Genomic DNA, 8401 nt, shown 5'->3' with positions numbered 1-8401 from the left:
TCAACTGAACTCTGAGAAGTTATTTAGACCAACTTTGAGACATTACAGAATACATCTTCCAGCATTGGAAAGATTTAAGCTTTGCTATGAATATTTATTTCTAATTTTTTTTAATTTTTACAAGGTAGTGGGGTTAAGTGACTTGCCCAGGGTCACATAGCTAGGCAATTATTATGTGTCTGAGACCAAATTTGAACTCAGGTCTTCCTGCCTCAAGGGCCAGTGCTCTATCCACTGTGCCACCTAGCTGCCCCTTGCTACAAATATTTAAAGAAACAATCACTAACTCCCCAGAAATATTATCTTCAGTAGAAATGTAAATGGATGACATCTTTCCAATGTCAAGTGCAAGATGGATGGGAAGAAAGAAAAGTGTAAGATACCCTCTTTACATAACAGAGGTTCACTAGGGAAAACAACATTGCTTGTATGAAAAGGGAGATTTAGAATCCTGTAAGCATCAACACAGTCATGTCTCTTGGTTTGAGGCTATGGGTCTGTGGAGATTGTTTTTTTTTTCTTTCCTTCCCTGTAAGTTCCATCTTGGGTGGCTTGAAGACTGCTAGGTCGTCTACAATTTTAGTAGCCTGAACCTGAATAAGTTCCATTGGTGATGGCTTCTGATTACCTCTGTAGGATTGGACACTGAAACCTGAGTTGGATTTCTGAAGGGTTCTTGATCCAAAAAGGCTCCATTTTTCAGATGAGGGTTTGTCTCTGTCTCCATTTCCAGCATCCATGCTAGACCAAGTAAGGAAGTAGAAGATCCATGAGAAAATCAACTTCTGGACTTTTGCTTGGGAGAAGACTGGGGGTGTACCACTTGGAGTGAACTGGGCTGAAGCAGTCAGTCTATCTTCTGTCATATCTCCACTTTGAAACTTGAATTTATGAACTATCTCCACCATGTGGTAGTACTTGGTTTCTTCTGTGGTGAGGCCTTTATGGGGAATGTACTCTGCATCTCTTCAATTACCCTACCTGCTGCTCAAAGTGCTGGATGATCTCTTGTGTCTGCTTTGTAATTAGAGAATTCATGATGACATGCATAGCCTTGGCCTTCACCAGTGGGACCTTGTTTAGTCACTGGAAGCTGAGGGGACGTTATGGAGAAATTATTGTCTCCCTCAATCTTGGAAAACTGTTGGTACTTCTGATCTGGAATTACAGGCTTTTTCCACAGAGATTTACTGCACATGTCAGATGAAGGCAGAAACATTGGTGTGGGATCCTCCAGGACATTATCATAACTGAATGCTTGACCCTGCATTACAATTGGCAAAATCATTATGCCTAAAAACCTATCTGTACTGTGCTCAATAGCTTCTCCCCCAGAGCCATCTGGATTCAGAGGCCAGATATGAGTCAGGACAACTGGAGATTACCCAAGCACATCTGATTCTCTGGATGATGCTATGAAAGACTGTGATCCAGATGTTTCTCTGGATAGATGTCCAGAATTCTGATTCCCATAGTGAAAGTCTATGGAAGTTATGTAGATAGGACAAAGATGTCAAAAGGGAACATTCTGCAGCTAGTGATGACACTAGCAAAAAGTCCCAAGCAGCTTTCATGCAGAGATTCTACACAGCTGGGTCTCCATGAGGAGTGGGGGTGGCATGGAGGGAAGGGATGGGGGGAATAGATTGTCCACAGCCCGAGGCTCCAGCATGGAAAAGAAGCTGATACTAACAAGGTTCCAGGGCCTTGTCACTCCCTATTTATCCTAGGGTCTCTTTCTGGAGGGATTCTGAATATTCTTTCAATGGTTAAGTGTTCTCTTTTGCTAACAGATTTGGAGAATTTTCTCTAATAATTTCCTGCATGATATTTTCTAGTTTATTTTTATTTTTAATCTGGGCTTCCTAGTAGTCCGATGATTCCTAGATTGTCTCTTCTAGATCTTTTTTCCAGTTCATTTGTTTTCCCTAAAAGGTACTTTATATTTTCTTCAATTTTTCTCAGCCTTTTTATTTGGTTTGATGGAATCTTGTAGTCTTGTAGATTCATTGGTTTCTATTTGTTCAATTCTAACTTATAGGGTTTTATTTTTTCTTCATTACCTTTTGTGTTTCCTTTTTAAAGGTGATGAATTCTCTGGTCAATTTTTCATAATTTTCCTGCACAACTCTCATTTCTTTTTTTCCATTTTCCTTCTTTCTCTCCTCTTTGGTTTTTGAATTCTTTTTCTCTCTTTTTTTAATTTAAGGCAATGGGGTTAAGTGAATTCTTTTTTAAGCTCTTTTTTTTAGGTTTTTGCAAGGCAAATGGGGTTAAGTGGCTTGCCCAAGGCCACACAGCTAGGTAATTATTAAGTGTCTGAGACCAGATTTGAACCCAGGTACTCCTGACTCCAGGGCTGGTGCTTTAACCACTGCACCACCTATCTGCCCCCTTTTTAAGCTCTTGATGAGTTTTTGGATTTGAGTCCAATTCATAGACTATTTTCATACTTCCCCTGGGAGTGATTTTTCACTGATTTCTTCTTCAGACATGGCATTGTTATCATTTTTGTCTGTAAAGTAGTTTTTTTCTAATAATGAGAGCTCTTTTGGTTATTTTACTCATCTTTGCTGTTTTAGCTCTACACCTGAGATATGGGGAGTATAGAGATGAGCATTTTTTTTTTTGCTGGGATTGGGATCTGATCCCTGGCTTGTTGTTAGTCAAGATGTTGCCTATGCAGTCCAGACCTTGTGTTTGCAGAGGTTTGTTTCCTCCTTTATGTCCGGGTTCTGACTTAGTAGTGCTTTGTTCCTGGCCCAGTCCTGTCTTTTACTCCAGTGTTCCCAGGGTTCAGACTTCTGGCTTGTTATCTAGCTGTCAGGACCTCTGCTACTGTCAAGCTGTTGGGATCTAGATTGCACTGAGGGTAAAAGACGTGGCTGACTTTCCTGCTCTCCTGTCTCCTAGGCTTTACTTCCTCTTTCCCCCAAAGAGACAGACCTTCACTGAAGATTCTTCATGATGTCTATCATTGAAAACTTCTTTGAATCTTCTCTTTTTCATTGTGGGATCTGTAGCTTGAATGTCAGAACAGAGGCCTCATTTATCTTAGGTCTGGAAAAGCTCCAGGTGAATGTTCACTTCATACCTCCATCTTGTTTTCAGCAAATTCAACAAGAATTAGTCTTGCCATTCGACTTAGAGAAGGGGAAGACTAATGACTTCATGCAACTCTGTCTCACTTAAATATAATTTATATGTGAATGAAAAGACATCAGTCTTACCATTTTAATCATTTTGAACTACCTCAAGACCTGTGGTAAGGGGAAAGTGACAATGCCTAGGTGTGAATACACTGGGAGTTATAGTCACAACCCCGCACATAGACAATCCAGTCCATAGAATCCTCTTCTCACTGATCTAGAGCAACAGTGAGATTTGGAAGTCCCTGGGTATCTGAGTAGCGTTTGTTTTTAGAAAGATTTTATTTATTTTGACTTTTACATTTCCCTCGCCCCACTCCCCACAGAAGGCATTCTGTTAGTCTTTGCATTGTTTTCATGTTATATATTTATCTCAGTTGAATGTGATGACAAAGAAATCATATCCTTAAGGAAGAAAAATAAAGTATGAGAGAGCAAAATTACATAATAAGATAATGGTTTTTTGTTTTTCTAATTTGAAGGTAATAGTCTTTGGTCTTTGTTCAAATTCCATAATTCTTTCTTTGGATACAGATGGTATTCTCCATTGCAGATATCCCAATATTGTCCCTGGTCATTGCACTGGTAGAATGAGCAAGTCTATTGTTATAAATGAATGCAAAGAGAAACCTGCTAGAGTGAGAGAAAATGGTACATTTTATTCATGAACCTTGCAAGATATACCTTACAAGGTATGGGTACTTCACCTGGACGTGAGGCATGAATTGCTCTTGGAAGTCAGGTAATTTATGATCTTCAGAAGCTCTTTCCCCTCCCTCTTGGATTTTGATAGGCTCTCAGAGTTTGAGTTACAATCTAAGAGGTCCACTCATTCCATGACATGCCCCTAATATGATCCCCCCCACATCATCCCAACGCATGATATGCTAATGAACCCAAATCATCACAGGGGGTGTGTGGGTCAATATTCAATTACCTAATTGTGCAAACTCAGTAGCATTAGGTCAAGACCTCTAGGTCACATTTGACCTGTTGAGCACAGGCTTGAGGTTTGCTATCCTCCTTAATCAGCTGATCCTTCATCTGGAAGATGATTATCTGAGAGCTAGGGTGGTTTTAGAAAAACAAAAACAGAAAACAAAATAAAACAAAAAACCAAGGAGTGGTTAATATGGTGTTTGCTGCCCAACTACTCCAGAACTTCTCTGAATAGAAGTCTGTACACAATGTTGATCTCATCAACACTTTAAATTTTCTACTTGTGTTCATGAAAGATCATAGCAAAATTTCATTACCTGGAGAAGTTTATCAGTATTTTACACTAGTTCCACAAGGGCATGCTTACTTGGGTTCTGGTATTTTCCTAGTCATCAATGGAGTGGAGCAGAATTGTATGATTTTTCCTTTGATTTTCAGCAATTTGGTCAGATGCCTTCAATGATATTAAAAGATCGGTTACCACACTGAAAGGTCACCTAGGACAACTACTTCAGTAAATTATTAACTTGAAAAGGCTACAAGTCCAGGCTAAAGTGTTGAGAGAATTGGTAGCAACTTTAATTCTCAAATGATCATACATTCAATGCAGCCTGCAGCAGTATATGGATCAATTTTCTGTTGCTTGTGATTACTTTAGTCTGACAATTAACACAGAGAAAAAAGTGGGTTCTTTATCCGCCAAAACCATACCATCCATATATGGAACCATCAGTTATAGTAAATGGATGCTGTAGTTGAAGTTCACTGCCTCAGGTGCATACTTTCCATGGATGCACATATAGGTAATGATAGTGATGAATGCATTGTCAGAGCTAGTTCAGTGTTTGAGAGACTCCAAAGAACACTGTGGGGGCAATAACAGCAATATTGTAATGATGATCAACTGTCAAAGACTACTCCAATCAAAGTAATTCCAAGGTGTTCATGGTGAAACATACTATACAGCTTTAGAGAGCAAACTATGAGCTAAATGTAAATTGAGGTATTTTTTAATCTTTATTTTTCTTACTAATTTTGCCATAACTAGTACTGAAATTTTTTTCTCTGATTTCATATATATAATTGATATTCTTCTTACCTCATCAGTGGGTATAGGAGGAATTGGAAAGTATCACCCGCAATAGCTCTGGTGTGGGCCTGGACATGAATTTCTGAGAGTCAGGTTGGGTAGACAAACATACCCAAACACGAAAGGTTGGGAAGTGAAAATCTACCAACTTTATTTTTGGAAACTCAGACTTTTTATAGAAAAAACATCTCAGGAATGACCAGTTAAAAGAGACCCAGTTTTACAATTTCCTGGGTAAATTTATGAAAGAAACCTTTTACAACCACCTCTGGAGCCACAGGTTATCCTAGGTCAGGGTTCACTGGTGAGCCAAAGGATCCATAGAATGAGCAATAATCCACACATATCTTTGATGGAAAAAGTCACTAAGTATATGTGAATATCACTCCCTGGGGTTGATCCTCTACAGATTCCCCCTTCTTAGACATGCTGAAGTTTTAGGATCTGTGTTAGGACATCTATATTTTGTCCCAGTGACAAAAGGAATTTAATACAAGTGGGTATAATACACAATATCAACAGTAATGCAAAGATACCAGGAAGCATGCTCACTAACAGGTTCATAAGAATGAAACCTATCAACAAAGTTAAACTATCATGAGTCCATTTCCATTCTAGGTGCCAATGCAATATCATTAACAATTTTATGCAATTGATTCATATCCATAGTTATGTAATCATTATATTATATTCTATTCAAATAACCTTATATATTATCCCATGGAATAAGTGAGGTATTATAACACAAATAGTAGAAAATCTATAATCATATTGTAATTGTCCCTTGTGTTCATTACAGAACTTTGTAATGCATTAATCAAATGGTAAAGATCTTCATTAATTCTCTCTTGAGCCTTCAATGTTCTAGTAACATTTTCAGATAATTCTTGAATATATTTGACTTCTATTTTTTCCTTATTCCCTACTTGTACAGAAATAGTCACTGAAGTGACTGCTACAATGGCTGCCATGATACTTAATATCCCAAATACAATACAACTAACATATATCTTCTGCCTAATTTTCTTTAATGTATTTTCTAAGAACTCATCAGCAAGAGACATATACCAGCCTTCTACCTTGGTAGGTATTATAGCAAATTTTGGTTGTCTTATTATGCAAACAACAACATCATCCTCCACTTCCTTATTCCACATGCTTGAATAGTGCAATTGTAACAGTTAACATTATATCCCTCTTCCTTCAATACTTTCTACAAATGGAATTTCTGATATTTCTAAGGTCCTAAATGTTCCCATGTTATAAATATTTGGATGAGTTGAATGTCTAATTTTACTTAATTTAACACATGGTTCAACAATACACATTTTACAAAAACATATATGTGTCACAGTATTTAAACCAGAAAAAATATGCCTAAATATCCTTTTCAGCTTCTCTTCTTTGATATCTCCAGTAGAAACTTTGTTATATATCCAACAATCTTCAGCTTCCCCAATTAATCCAATTTCATCCATATTCTCTTGAACATAGGTCCAATATTCAATTCCTTTTACAGTCTCCAAATTGTTCCTGAGTAATATAAGCATCATAAATTGTCCCATATGTCCATGACGTATTCTCCTCTCATCTTTTCCTTTTCAACTTCTTAAGTGCAAGTTATTCATTTTCTGTATTACTTGACTCATCTGGGCTGCACGGTCTGATGCTTCTTTCTGGTACCCAAACAGTTTCTCCATCTGTGGACAAAACAGAAGCATACCCTCGACCCCACGTTAATAATGGATCCAGTCATTTTCATTGTTGATGCCCTAGGATCCTTCCACATGAACATGCCCTTCTCTTCATGTTGCATATCCTTAAAAAAATCTTTCTTCAGGTGTTAATTATTTATTATGCAATGTTAAAAAATTCATGGTATATAAGGCAAGATTTACTCTCCTTCCTTGTTTCTCCTTTGTCCCTATATATTCCCCCTTCTTTTGCACTTCCAGAAATCTCTTAAGATCCTTATGTTTTCTTTCTACTAAATCTAGACTAGTGGGGTTATAGGGAATACCTGTAATATGCTTTATATTGTAATATAGGCAGAATTGTTTAAATGCCATAGAAGTATATCTAGGGCCATTATCTGTTTGTGTGGATTTGGTATCCCTACAATAGCAAAACAATGGCATAAATGATCAATCACACCTTGTGTAGCCTCTGAACTATGTGCTGTTGCCATTGCACATGAATCAAATGTATCTACAGTAACATGAATGAATTTCATTTTTTTTCCAAAAGATTATAAGAGTCACATCCATCTGCCACAATTCATTAGGAATGTGGCTTCTAGGATTCTTAGAATTTGGAGGGGTAGGTAAATATGACAGGATATTACTATATTCCTTGCTTGCTCTCTGGTGACTTTAAATTCTTTCCTTAATAAAGAGACATTCTAGTGAAATTTTTCGTGACACTGCCTAGCTTGCTCTTCTACTAAGCTTATAAGAGTAGAAGGGTTAATTGATCAGCCCTATGATTGCCTTCATATATAGGCCTATGCAATTCAGTGTGGGAATGTATATATTCAAAAAGGATTATATTTATCTCTTATAACTTCTTGTAATTCTTTAAAGACTTGATATAATTTTTCATCAGTGCTATGTTTAACAAAAGCTGTTTCTATGTATCTGACCACATGATAACTATACTTACTATCCATAAAAAATGTCAAGGGTTTGTAGCTGTTTTATTAATAGAATTAATTAGGCATATAATTCATTCTTTTGTTTTGATTAAAAAATTATTTTTTTTAATTGCATTTATACTTGGACCCACAGGTCTAGAACAAGGTCCATCGCATTGTTCAAAAATTTCAGGAAACTTAAGAGTATCATAACTTCGGATATTTTCCCTCATTACCTCTATAGAGCAATCAATCATTAACTCCAGGCTTTGACATCATTACAGTAAAGTAGCTCATATTGATAAAACTAGATCATATAACTTTTCAACATCTTGCTCATCAGTAAATTGCCTAACTATGGGGTTACATAATTTTCAATCTCCCAATCATTTTTCAAAGCCTCTCACATTTGTTCAGTATTATTGGAAATAATTCCAGTTAAGCTATAATTTTCCAATTTCTTATACAACCTTCTTCTAAAGTTACCATTTTTGCTTTTTTAAAATTAAAACATTAAATTCTTAACCTACATGAAACATGTTTCCATGCTGACATCTCATTCTCTTAAAGTTAACCTTATAACTAAATATC

General features: G+C 36.7%; 1 pseudogene; it reads right to left on the bottom strand.

Annotated features, from left to right (window-relative positions):
* Positions 1 to 443: 443 nt before the first annotated feature.
* Positions 444 to 1288, bottom strand: LOC141496964 (putative monooxygenase p33MONOX pseudogene; annotated as a pseudogene).
* Between the last annotated feature and the right edge of the window lie 7113 nt (positions 1289 to 8401).

This window comes from Macrotis lagotis, chromosome X (assembly GCF_037893015.1).
Source record: "Macrotis lagotis isolate mMagLag1 chromosome X, bilby.v1.9.chrom.fasta, whole genome shotgun sequence".
Classification (NCBI taxonomy): domain Eukaryota; kingdom Metazoa; phylum Chordata; class Mammalia; order Peramelemorphia; family Peramelidae; genus Macrotis; species Macrotis lagotis.
Note: the sequence above shows the minus strand (reverse complement) of the source record. Positions and strands in the feature narration are given on the sequence as shown.